Genomic DNA, 13,738 nt, shown 5'->3' with positions numbered 1-13,738 from the left:
AATGAATCGAAAGAAATGGTTATTCTAATTTTCATTTCAATATATTTTATTTTTATTTTTAATTTCAGTCATAAATCAAATACATTCTTAATATTCCATCAAAGAATAAGACAAAGTCCTCATCGTGGCTACATCAAGAGAGATGAGATGGCGACCTATCCTTACATGCCATGTCATCGGAAAATCTAACGCAATCTTTAATAATTTAACGTATTAGGCCTCCCTTGGTGATAGATCTTCAATCTGGGGCCAAAAAAACAAAATGCCGTTCTTACGTGTCCCTCGTAGCTTCTATCACGTCAAGTATCACGAGTCTGCTAATATCAAACCTAGCAAATTTGCACCCTGATAAAGAGTAAGAATTTATTCTTGGCTTTGGCTCAAGATACACCCCTGCCGTTGCTTTCAACTTTCTTCACATAACAAATTGCAAAATATTGTTTTGCTCAAATGTTAATTGCAACTGTTTTTGAAGTCTTTAAGCTTTCCCATTTATTCCTAAAACCTGAAAATGTAGCCCACCTTACTCTAACTCGTGCATTGTAAAGCCATCCTACAAAGCTCATCAAAATGTGCAAAGATTTCAGTTAATCATGAATTTAATCATTTTTTTTATTTTTTTATTATTCAAATTGAACATGTTCCTTCTTGATGTGTAAGATTCTAACGTTTTGTTATCCAGCTAGAGGATTTCCATGGCACGATTTGGTTGCTTGCGTTTCTACTTGGATAGTTTTTTTTTTTTTGGAAAAAAGTAGGATCCATTGTAGGATCACTAGACCGAAATCAACAACCCAACTTGCCAACCTACCGAGCCAATTGAATTTTTATACAGTGAGTTTCTGGAGGCAGGGTTTTCAGATCCAACTTAATGGAGTCTCAACATAGCACGAACATTCATGACTTGGCATGTCAAATTATAATCAAATATTCCATCATATAGTTTTTTTCAGAAAAGTTTTATAGAATATGCCATATTGACTATTTTCTAAATCATTTATAATATATCTAAATTTATCTATTTTCACCTTAACAAGTTATCCCAGTCAAAATTGTCAATTTGAGTCAAGCAACCATGTTTGTCATATATCTAATGAGTCAAATTTCCAAGACTCTAAAAACACATGTCCTATTATTGTCCATCAAGCGTGAAACTTTTGCCAACATAGTGTAAATGAAGATACAATTTGCCACCTCTTGCCCTATATATGTTTTTGACATAACTTTCAGTTGTACTAAGAATGATGCAATGCATAAACAATAATCTAGAAAGCCTGATTATGTGAACATATTGAATTAGCTTATTAAACATCACATTGGTGTGTCTAAAAAAGATTTCTAGGAAACATAGTATATTTAAATATTCCATAATAAGAAAACTTATAGAATTTATGCACGATGCAAGATTACTATGATTAGGGTGTTAGAATGATATTAGTTTCCTCGAAATGGAGCTAGGTACTAGCAATGGTTTATAACCATCAAATCTAGGAGGGGGGGTGGGGGGGGGGGGGGGGGGGCAAGAATTTTCAACTTACTAAACTTGAATCTTAGAATAAAATAATAAGTATTAAAAATTTCAAAAGTGAGACTTAAGCTCTTTACTTTCATGGAGGATAAATAAAATTATTTTATATATCTCTATTTATACTTATGATGTCTATCTTTTTGGATCTAGGTCAAATTCCTCTTCTATTTAAAAAAGATTATAATTTATTTTAGAATAGCTATGACTAGTAAAAGTAGTCATTAAAAATTTAAAATCTCTCTAGAGCTAGAACCTGGCTTCCAAATTAACTTCATCATTATGCTGCCTTACTAATTCCTTTCAGATTGAAAGATATGCTTGATCAAGTCTTACTCAAAAAGAAAAATTTACTTTAGTTAGTCCATCTCGAGGCTCAAATATTATTGTAGACTTGCATCTACTATGTATGATGAGGCTTTTAGCGATCTTCACATACTATTAGCACTCATCGAGTTTCATTTTCACATCTGTGACGGCGAAAACAAACATTATATAACAAAGTTATGTCTTTTAGAATAAAATATGGCAATTTACTCATTTTACATATATATATATATATATATATATATATATATATATATGCATGTGTATGATAAACTCCTCCCCAGCCCCACCCTTGGCTCTAATCACTCCACTAATGAGAAAGATTAAATATGTAAAAAGATATATACTGTTACAGGATGATACCACCTTAGCCTTTGTCCTCGGGCTCATCCTCAGATACATTCATCGGACAGTAACCGAGGCACCTTCATAGACTTCGATAGCAAGTCTCATCTGGATGTCCTGCTCTTTTTGTGAGAGAGCATTTATCACTGCAACCCTGTATTGTGCGTCGAACTCGGGCTCAAAAAAATAGCCCATAAAATTATCCTGTAAATTGTTCTGATTTTTCTTTATTAATAAAAAATATAGAAGACTTTTTTTGCCCCTACAAATGATGCAAATGTTCAAATAAGAACTCCCAATGTGTCGTGAACATAACCAAACAATCACACACACAAACCACGAGAAAACACAAGAATTTACGTGATTCGGAGGAAAACCTCCTACGTCCACGGGGAAAGTACCGAGGAAAATTACTATGTAATGGAGAAATAAACACAGAAAACTGAACTTACACTGCACCGATCGTTCTCTAAGAGAGATACAAAACTTTGTACTTCTTTTCTAATACTCCAGTCCACGACAAGCACCGTACTCTAAGAACGAAGAAATCCCAAAGAAAAAAATTCTTATTTTTTTTCTTCTCTCACTTTTTCTTTTTTTTTTTCTCTCTCTGGCTCTCACCCCCTTTTTTTTATTTTCTTTTGTCTGCTAGGGCCGGCGGGTTTTGAAGACGCGCACACAAGAGAAAGGGGAGGTTTTCGTTTTTATTGTGTGTGGACAAAATAGCTGGGAAAGGCCCGGTTTGACCGGGTCAACCTCCCCCCACTTCCTAAATGCAATAATCTCTACTTTTGACTCGATCAACGCTAGGTGATTCTCCACCGTAAATCTCTCTCCACCTTAAGCTCTTGATTCTCTCGACTTTCAACAACACCCCTTCTCCCTAAGGCCTTTACTCCTTTCAGTTGGCACGAACATTGGCTAAGTCAAGACAATGCTTGAACTTAACCTCGGATAATATCTTGGTCAACATATCTACTATATTTTACTCTGTTGACACCTTGATGAGTTTGAAGTAGCCACCTTTAACGGACTCTTTCAACTTGTGATACCGCACATTAATATATTTTGTCCTTGCATGATACACTGGATCTTTTACAAGGCAAATAGCACTCTGGCTATCACAATACAACTGAACATCCTCTTGAATGATCTTGAGCTCTTGCACCAAACCTTTCAGCCATATTGCCTTCTTAACAGCTTCCACAGCAGCAATGTACTCTACCTTAGTAGTGGACAATGCTACAATATCTTGTAATATTGCCTTCCAGCTAACTGGACCTCCACCTAGAACAAAAATGTACCCAGAAATAGATCTTCTCCTGTCAAGATCACTTGCATAATCAGAGTTCACATACCCTTTAAGAACACGCACACTAGTGCTCCTCTGAAACAATAGACCAATGTTAGATGTACCTTTCACATATCTCAAAATCCACTTGACTGCATCCCAATGCTGTCTTCCTGGATTTGACACGTACCTGCTAACCATACTCACTGCCTGTGAGAGTTCAGGTCTTGTGCAGATCATAGCATACATCAAACATCCCACCACACTTGCATATGGTACTTTGAGCATTTTTTGATGTTCTTTTTTTGATTTAGGACATATTGCTGCAATGATAACTTAAAGTGTTGTGCCATTGGAGTACTCACTGCCTTTGCATCTTTCATGTTGAATTTTGCCAAAATTTTTTCAATGTATTTCTTCTGAGTTACCCCTAGCTTGCCATCTTTTCTATCACGTTGAATTTTCATGCCTAGGATCTTCTTGGCACAACCTAGATCCTTCATTTCAAATTCAGAACTAAGCTCTTTCTTTAGCTTCTTTATTTCCTGAATTGACTTGCATACTATGAGCATATCATCAACATAGAGCATAAGTAATAAAATAGAATCATCTGCAAGAAATCGAAAGTAGACACAACTGTCATACTTACTTCTACTGTAGCCATGGGTCACCATAAAATTATCAAATCTTTTGTACCACTGTCTTGGAGCTTGCTTCAGGCTATATAGAGATCTCTTCAGCTTGCACACCTTTTTCTCACAATCAGGCTTCACAAAGCCTTCAGATTGCAACATGTAGATCTCCTCCTCAAGACTACCATGCAGAAATGTAGTCTTGATATCCATCTGTTCCAACTCCAAATCCCACATAGCCACCATTGCAAGCAGAACTCTGATCGAGCAATATTTCACCACCGGTGAGAATATCTCATCAAAGTCCATTCCTTTCCTCTGAGCATAGCCCTTTGCCACGAGCCTTGCCTTGTACTTGCATTGTTCTGTTTCTGATGAAGCTTCCTTTTTCTTATACACCCACTTGCAGCCAATTGTCTTTTTGCCCTTGGGAAGTGTCACCAATTCTCAAGTCTTGTTTCTGCAAAGAGAATCCATCTCCTCCTCCATAGCAACTAGCCACTTGGAACTGTTTTTGCTTTCCATTGCCTCCTGATAAGAATATGGGTCAGAAGAAATCACAGGGAATGCATATGCCACTGTGTCCCTCAGCCTGAGGGGCACTTGCATGTTTCTTTTGGCTCTTCTTTTTGCATTGGAGTATGGCTCCATCTCACTGGGTTGTACCTCCTCAGCCTCCTCATGACTAGAAGTGTCTTATTGGTCAGTGCTTTCACCACATGTTTCCAGCTCTACCTGAACTGAAGGGCTCAGACTCTTCCCTTCATCTTGGACTGCTTGTTGAAATTTCTTCAACATGGAAGCTTCATCAAACACTACATCTCACTTTAGCTCCACCTTCTGTGTAACAGGATTCCACGGCCTGTAACTCTTAACACCCATTTTATGCCCCAGATAAATACACTTTGTGGACTTAGCATCCAACTTAGTCCTCTTCTCTTCCTGTAGAAGAATATATATAGGACAACCAAAAATATGAATGTCAGAATAATTAACTGATTTACCTATCCAAACTTCTTATGGTGACTTGAGCTTGAGTGACATTGAGGGAGATCGATTCATCAAGTAGCATGCGGTGCTCACTACCTCGGCTCAGAACTGCTTTGAGAGGTTTGCAAACAACCTCATGCATCGAGCTCTTTCCAAGAGTATTCTATTCATACTTTCAGCTATCCCATTTTGCTGTGGTGTACCTGAGATACTGAAATGTCTTATGATGCCCTCACCTGCACAAAACTCTTGAAACTCCTTTGAAGTAAACTCACCACCATTATCTGTTCTTAAATACTTGAGCTTCTTTCCTGTTTGTTTTTCAACAGCAACTTTCCAACTCTTGAATTTTTCGAATACTTCTGACTTGTGCTTTAAGAAATATACCCAGACTTTTCTTGAAAAGTCATCAATGAGAGTCACAAAGTACCTAGATCCACCAAGTGATGCCATTGGATCTAGCCCCCATACATCTGAATGCACATACTCAAGAACTTGCTTGCTTCTATTATTGGAAGTAACAAATTTCACTCTGCACTGCTTGCCAAGAACACATGTCTCACAGAAATTCAGCTTGCAAGATCTGACTCCTTTGAGTAAATTCTTCTTGTGCAACTCTTGCAGTCCTCTCTCACTCATGTGGCCAAGCCTAACATACCACATCAGAGTAGTGTCTTCATCTGATGAAGTAGAAACTACTGCATCACCTGTGACTGTTTTTCCTAACAGCTTATACAAGGATCTTATTCTTTCTCCTTTCATGACTATCAATGCACCTTTCTTCACTTTTAAAACTCCATCTACACCTGTGTACGAGCAACCACTTGCTTCTAGTGTGCCTAGGGAGATCAAACTCCTTCTCAACTCAGGCACATATCTGACCTCAGTCAATGTCCTCACAATACCATCAAACATCTTGATTTTGATGTTTCCAATCCTGACTATTTTGCACTCTGAGCTATTCCCCATGAGAACATGGCTACCATCACACACTATGTAGGTGTCAAACCACTCCCTGTACAGACACATATGATAGAAACATACTGAATCAAGAATCCAAACATCGGTAGAATTAAAACTAAGGAGACATGGAGCACATCTCCTTCCACCTCAGAATCTGAAGCTATAGCTGCTTTTTCTAGTTTCGGTTGCTTGGCTTTCTGCTTATTCTTCTTGGGGCAGTTGACTTTCCAATGACCCTCTTCCTTGCAGATATGGCATCTGTTATTCTGACCCCTTGACTTGGATCTGAACTTATTTTTCTTCTTGCCTCTCTCCTTTGAGCGTCCTCTCTCTTGACCACTGCTCTTCACCAGTAGGCCTTCACCAGTGCTTGAGCCTGTCTTACTCTTTGTTTCATTTGACAACAAAGTAGTTTTGACTTCTTTTATCTTTAGCGTATCCTTACCGTAGAGGATTGTAGTCACCAAGTGATCATAGGACTTTGGCAATGAAGATAACAGGAGAAGAGCTTGGTCCTCTTCATCCACTTTCACTTCCATACTTCGTAGTGGAGAAATCAGTTTGTTGAATACATTCATGTGCTCTAACAGATCACCCCCCTCAGACATTCACAGACTGTATAATTGCTTCTTCACATACAGCTTGTTGGTGAGAGACTTTGATATGTAAAGTTCTTCAAGCTTCTTCCATAGGTCCGTGGTAGTGTCAACATCAGCTACATTGTACATCACTTCATCTACGAGGCACAATTGTATCGTGCTGATAGCCTTCAGCTCTAACTCTGCCCATTCTTCATCTTTCTTGCCTGATTTTTCTTTCCCAAGAAGTGCCTTGTGGAGATCTTGTTGAACAAGGATCGCTTTGATCCTCTTCTGCCACAGTCTGAAGTCAATCTTTCTATCGTACTTTGGAATCTCGAACCTAGTTCCCATCTGTAGCTTTCTGGATCACGAAAAACTTTGGCTCTGATACCACTTATTGTGCGTCGAACTCGGGCTTAAAAAAATAGCCCGTAAAATTATCCTGTAAACTATTTTGATTTTTTTTTATCGAAAAAAAATACATAAGACTTTTTCTGCCCTGACAAACAATGCAAATATTCAAACAAGAACTCCCAATGTATCGTGAACACAACCAAACAATCACACACACAAACCGCAAGAGAAAACACAAGAATTTACATGGTTCGAAGGAAAACCTCCTACGTCCATGGAGAAAGTACCAAGAAAAATCACTATGTAATGGAGAAATAAACACAGAGAACTGACTTTACACCGCACTGGTCGTTCTCCAAGAGAGATACAAAATTTCGTACTTCTCTTCTAGCACTCCAGTCCATGACGAGCACCGTACTCTAAGAACGAAGAAATCCCGAAGAAGAAAATCTCTATTTTTTTCTTCTCTCACTTTTTCTTATTTTTTTTCTCTCTCTGGCTCTCACCCCTTTTTCTCTTTTTTTTTTCTTTTGTCTGCTAGGGCCGGTGGGTTTTGAAGATGTGCACACAAGAGAAAAGGGAGGTTTCCATTTTTATTGTGCATGAGCGAAACAGCTGGGAAAGGCCCGGTTTGATCGGATCAACCTCCCCCCACTTCTTAAATGCAACAACCCTAACTTGAATTCCTTGAAGCCGGGAGGAAGCGAACGACACTATCAGACCTAATAGCCCGAGTAAGGTCTTTGGACAAACATCGATGACTTCATTGTGCTACACCCGACCACCTGCTTGGACATAGGCCGATGACTTTAGAAAATCCTCTGAACGTCGAGCCATTATAAGGAGAATATGGGCCAACCCATATCCCTTAAACATCGGATGGTTTCGACAAAGTTTCTAACAATTATGATGAAATGTAATGCACCATTTAATGCCATTAATCATCCATTACTGACGACTCATCATGGGCCACAATTCTTTGCAATGGTTACTAGCAATCAAAGTAACGTATATCTCCTTTTTTCTATAAAAAGGGATGATAGAGGACCCTTTAGTAGGCTCTTTTGAGGATCCTCCAATAGAAAATCTTCAGAGATCAGACTTTTTTTGTAGGTCTCCAAGAGTGACATGTGTCCTCAAATCCTAGCCGACCATTGAACTACCTCCTCGAACCTTCACCAATCAAACTACTCCACCTCGATTCAAAGTATTGCGGCAATAGTTTGGTGCTAAAAAAAAGACCCAGCAATCCATTAAAGAGAGAGAACAATAGCAAGATGCAATAACTCTACCGCTTCTTGTTGACAGTCAACCCGACAAAGCCTAGATGGAGCCACCGAATTATATGCTTCCCACGGGGTTGTGTAACTTGTGCAGGCACTCGTGATAGCAGACCCGCAACGGTTCAACAATTTGATCTGATAGATCTAGGCATTGACTAACACCGTCCACCACCGGCAATAGATGATGGAGCATTGCAACAACATATACCATGATGCTTAGTTATTCATTTTTTAGTTGATTGCTTTCTTAGTATAAGTGATATTTAACTTCTTAAAGATATCCTACCCAGCCTTCTTCCAAGGTGAAAATGAGATGTGTACAATAGCATATCCGATTCATATTCGCCCCATTTCCGTCCCTATCTAGAATAGCTCATGATTGGATTTAGATGTGATGGATTTTGCTCTACAATCCTATGCAGATCTTGTTCTAAATCGCATCCAGATCTATTTGATATAACCAAAATGATCCATCGTACGAATGATGATCATCCCAAATCAAAAATTTCATAGGAAAAGAATTACATAACAGGGCAAAATTTTCTCATTGAGTGATGATAATACAACTTATGAATTCATAGGGCTAGGTTTCCTCAAAGTCTTTTTTTTTTTTTTTTTTTGTACGAACAGGTCGTCACACAGAACTAGTGTGAGAGCAACCCAAAAGGTCAAGATATACAAAATCTCATAAGACCAGTGGGCAGTTCTCACCTTGTCTCCACAGTCAGTCACTGGATTGCTCAGCAATAAAGACCGCCATCCAATCTGCTGCGGTATTCATTTTCTGGTAGACATATCAGACTCTAACTACAACAATTTGACAAAAAGAGATTTAGACATTTCGAATAAATAGATGACCTTCGAGCTGTCTGGCATCTCTCAAAATCTTTTCTTGGTGGACATCCCGGATAAGCAGATATCATAGGAAAAGACTTATACCAAAACAAAAAAAGAAAGGAAAAAGACTTTTTTTTTTCCCCTCAAAGTCTTTTTCTTTTTTTTTTTTTTTTTTTTGGTATATAAGTCTTTTCCTATATTATGCTCCTAGAGTGTCCCATAAGTGATACAGGAAATTCTCTAGTAGTAGAAATCTGTTCTTAGAGCTATCATCGGACGCATGGAAAGGGATGCGTAATATTTGGTAAGAAAATAGGATTAGAGAATATGAAGTACCATTGTTGGAGTGATGATGGAGGCTTACATTATTCAGTGACCTCGACATTCTTATATTGTGCATATACTCAATGACCTTCATATTTCGGAGAATGGATATAAATAAAAAGAGTCAATGCTCATTTTGGTTTACCATTAAACTTGGCCCACTCGCATTGCATGTGCCTTGCATGGTAGCGTCACACTCACGTCATACCTATATCAGAAAGAGACGAACTGTTAAGATGAGCAAACAGGACTGACCATTCTAAATTTCAACCCCTACCTTTCCTAAGCCACGATAACTTGCGCGACAATCAATCTTGCGTGTGATGATTGGCTTTCCTCAGTGCTTGCGCTTTTAACAGATTTTTTGCTTGGAACCCCGCAGAAAGAGGATATACTCGCATAAGAAAAAAGTAATGATTAATAGCTCATGTTCTTGCTGCAATTTGGGAGGGCAATGAACAAAAAGAATTAAAAATTCCACCAATGCAGTGATGGCAACAATTATAAGAACATTATACAGCCATTGAACAATTTTGCATCAACCCATAACATTGACGCAAAATGTTTATTATGTCTCGAAGAAAGGTAAAGTTTGAATTGGTTTAAGATATTATTTGAAATCAAAATTTATTTGGGACATCGGACATATATTGGCCTTATCTTCTAATTTTTTATATTGAATATTTGCATCATCTGCTCCTGGATACAGGTCAATACATTAAATCATATAAACATTACATCCTTTTGTTTTTTTTTTTTTTATTCTTTTTCTTTTTTATTACATTATTCTTTTCATTTGTCACATATTTTTTTTTTATTATTTTTTTTTCAAGAGAAGGATTAAAGAAAGAAGTCTCTATTTATTGTGGTATAGAAGAGAAGATATCATTAATCCTATACTGATTGTGAATCAAGAAGGACTCTAATTTATATAGAAAGAGACCATTATTTCTATATAAAATGTCTTTTGAAGGACAAAACTGTGAGTCCTATGGATCAGAGCAGACAATACTTCATTTACTGAATTATGAATCTCTAATCCGACTTTTCTTTGATTGGAAGGCTATATTATAGTATAAAAGAGAGCTGAGTTATATAGAAATGGACCATTCTAATTATGAGGTAGATTTTGCTATCATTTTTATAAGGCATCTTTTGAAGGACAAAACTATGAGTCCCATGGATCAGAGTGCATAATATCTCATATACCGAACTGTAAATTCTTGACTGCAACACTATCATTTGATAGTTGCAAATAATCAGGCTATATTGGGTGACAGCCAATCCTGCCCATAATGTGGCCACAACTCTTGATCACGAGGGCCTAGACACATGATGTATGGCATGATATGAGCAGGATTGAACGATAGGAATTTATGAAAAGTCGCTGACGATCCTCAGCACCCAGCAGCGAAAACTCGCCGCTGACTCGTATTGGAAAGCAATGCACGATATTTGAAGTCGTGGAGCTCACATGAAGGCCACCAAGGTCCACTTCTGAGAAATTTCGACGCTGCATTCTCTTACCTTTATTGGCTCCGCACCGAATTGCTGGCTAGATCACACTTTTCAACGCGGTAGAAATCCAAAAGCAGAGTTGGTGAGCCGTTGATGATAAGAACGAGACCAATCGGAACACCTCGATAAGAAATTTACCAACGACGATGGGTTCACGATAATACCTAATATCTTTCCAATTGAAGCACAAGAATAAAACCACCAGAGCAGTGTCGCCATTCGCGCTCGCCTCCCCGGGCAAAATCTAAGGGAGATGCTTAAAAGCATCATGAATTTCCTACCTTGTAAACTAAACTGTTTTAAACAGGTTGTAGATAGTTGGGTGCCCATAATGAGTTGACCGACTCGACCTGCTCTAATTTTTCAAAAGAAGAAGAGAAGGGAAAAGTCTTCGGTAGTCAGGAAACCGTCCCAAATCGTTCAACATAGTTTAAACATTCCTCTCTCTCTTGCAATTTTCTTAGCAGAAATTGAGGAACAAGGAAGAGAACATCCATATTCCTAGAAAGGCACTACTCTTGTGTCATGATTAGAGAGCTTTCCATTTCTTAGTTTGTTCATCCCAATATTTTGTTCATACTTACAAAGGATGTGCGCTTTAATAGTTATCTTTCAAAGACCAACGGCCATACTAAGATACAACCCCTCCACCAATCCTTTAATTTGATAATCATTTATCCACTAAAATGATTATTTGGTGACTGTGGGATTAGACCTGCCGCCGCTACTTCTTAGGATTTATATTAGACCGGCCGTAGTTTGTTCCCCAGATTTATATGAGCTCTAGCGCCCTTCAGCCGCCAACATGGACGGGAAATGTATCATGTAGTTAGGAAATAATAATAATTAAAACAAAACGTGGGACGATCGATTCCTCTCATGCTGTAGCGGGGCCATCCTGCTCGCTGTGATGAACACCTTCGGGAGATAGTCACACCTGCATTCCTCGTTGGAATCATGGCTCATCGTCGACCCTGAATGATGGACTACGAACCATCCATTTGACCCAATCGGAAATCATGGACGGCCGAGATTGATGAACGACTGGAGAGGCCATACACGATCCACTTGCATGTATCCCACCAGTTTGGTAGCACGAACAGAGGCAGAGTGGGCTCCACCAATCAGGAAGCGGGTCCAACACGGGTTCCTAACATTCAGCGGCGGGGAACACGGATTGGGCTGTCATCGCGTGGGGACCACTCTCTGGTGCGCTCCATTGACGCTCGTGCCTCTATCTCATTCTCCACGTGCCAAACCAGTCTGGTACTAATCGGGTTTCTAAGGCCTCATCTCCCGTGAGGATGTACACCTAGTGGGCCGGCAGTGCTCACCGGTTCAGAAGCGAATCCATGCCAGGTGCAAGCCAGCAAGCCGCTGCCACTTGACCTGCCGTGATGGTGTCAATAACAAAACTAAAAAAATTTGACCCTCACCAGTGAAGTCAATTTAAAAAAAAAAAAAAAAAACAACAACAAATTCTTCAAGATGAGAATTAAAAATAATATATATTTATAAAAAATTAATAATATTACAAATTGCATGATAATAGATACATAATTATATTAGATCTACTTTACAGATGATTATAACTTATATTTCTATTATATTTTTAGATATTTTAAAATTTATTTATATATTTTTATAGAATTAGATTGAAAATTGTATTGGACTTGAGGTTATTAAGTAGGGATGACAATTGAGTTGGATAAATTGGATCGGATCGACTATGGGTTCGATCGATACAGATCGAATCAAAAAATCATCAATCTAAATTTGATCTATTTATTAAATATATCAAAAAATCAGATCTGAACTCAATTTATTTATTAAACAGATAACTTGATCCAATCCTCTTATCCCATTTATTAAACAAATCAAGTAAGATTAAACAGGTGAAACAGGTTAAATAAAATTTTAATAGATTAAATAAGTTAATAGATCAGATAAAATAGATTAAAAACATATTAAAAGATTTTTAAACAGATTAAATAGATCTTAAATAAATTAAATAGACTAAATGGGTAAAATAGATTATTTGAATTAATCCAATCTGAATATTAAATAGATCAAACAGATCAGATATCTGAAATTCAAATTCAATCCAAATATTAAATAGATCGATTTATTTATGATCTGAACCATTTAGTCTAGATCCAAATCTATTTATGATGGACCGAACATGAGTCGGATTGATGAATCGAGTTATATTTTATCAATTTTATTATTAATTTATTTATTTGGTGTTGTTAAAAATTTATTTAAATCTAATTTAAATTCTAATCTTTGAATGGTAGGAAGAAGATTTTTTTTTTTCTTTCCATAGGATTTGGATCGGATGTTATTTTGCCGGTACTCGATTTTGCTTAAATAGATAATCCAATAAGGTTTATAGAATTTTTAATTTAACTCTTCATAAATATTTTATTTATTCTAAATTAATTGAATAAATTTAATGAAAAATAAAAAAAAAGGTAGAGAAATATCAGCTGGAGTGGTCAATGAGACCATCTCGGCCGTTTGACCACCTCTCATTCGGGGAAGGCTCCGTATCGCATGCATGCACCAGGTGCAACTGGACCGCGCAAATCCCACGGTGGATAACACGCCACGCGACCCCTTGGATTCCACCGATTCTCGATTGCGCGCTCTCCATGGTGCACCGGAATTTGCCCTGGTCGACTTGCACCTGGTGCATGCAATAATTTCTCGGGTAGGTAGGTGGAAGGTTACCCGACCACCCTCACCAAGCCAACAGTAGCACTCTC

The sequence above is a fragment of the Elaeis guineensis genome, chromosome 1 (genome assembly GCF_000442705.2).
Source record: "Elaeis guineensis isolate ETL-2024a chromosome 1, EG11, whole genome shotgun sequence".
Lineage (NCBI taxonomy): Eukaryota > Viridiplantae > Streptophyta > Magnoliopsida > Arecales > Arecaceae > Elaeis > Elaeis guineensis.
Note: the sequence above shows the minus strand (reverse complement) of the source record.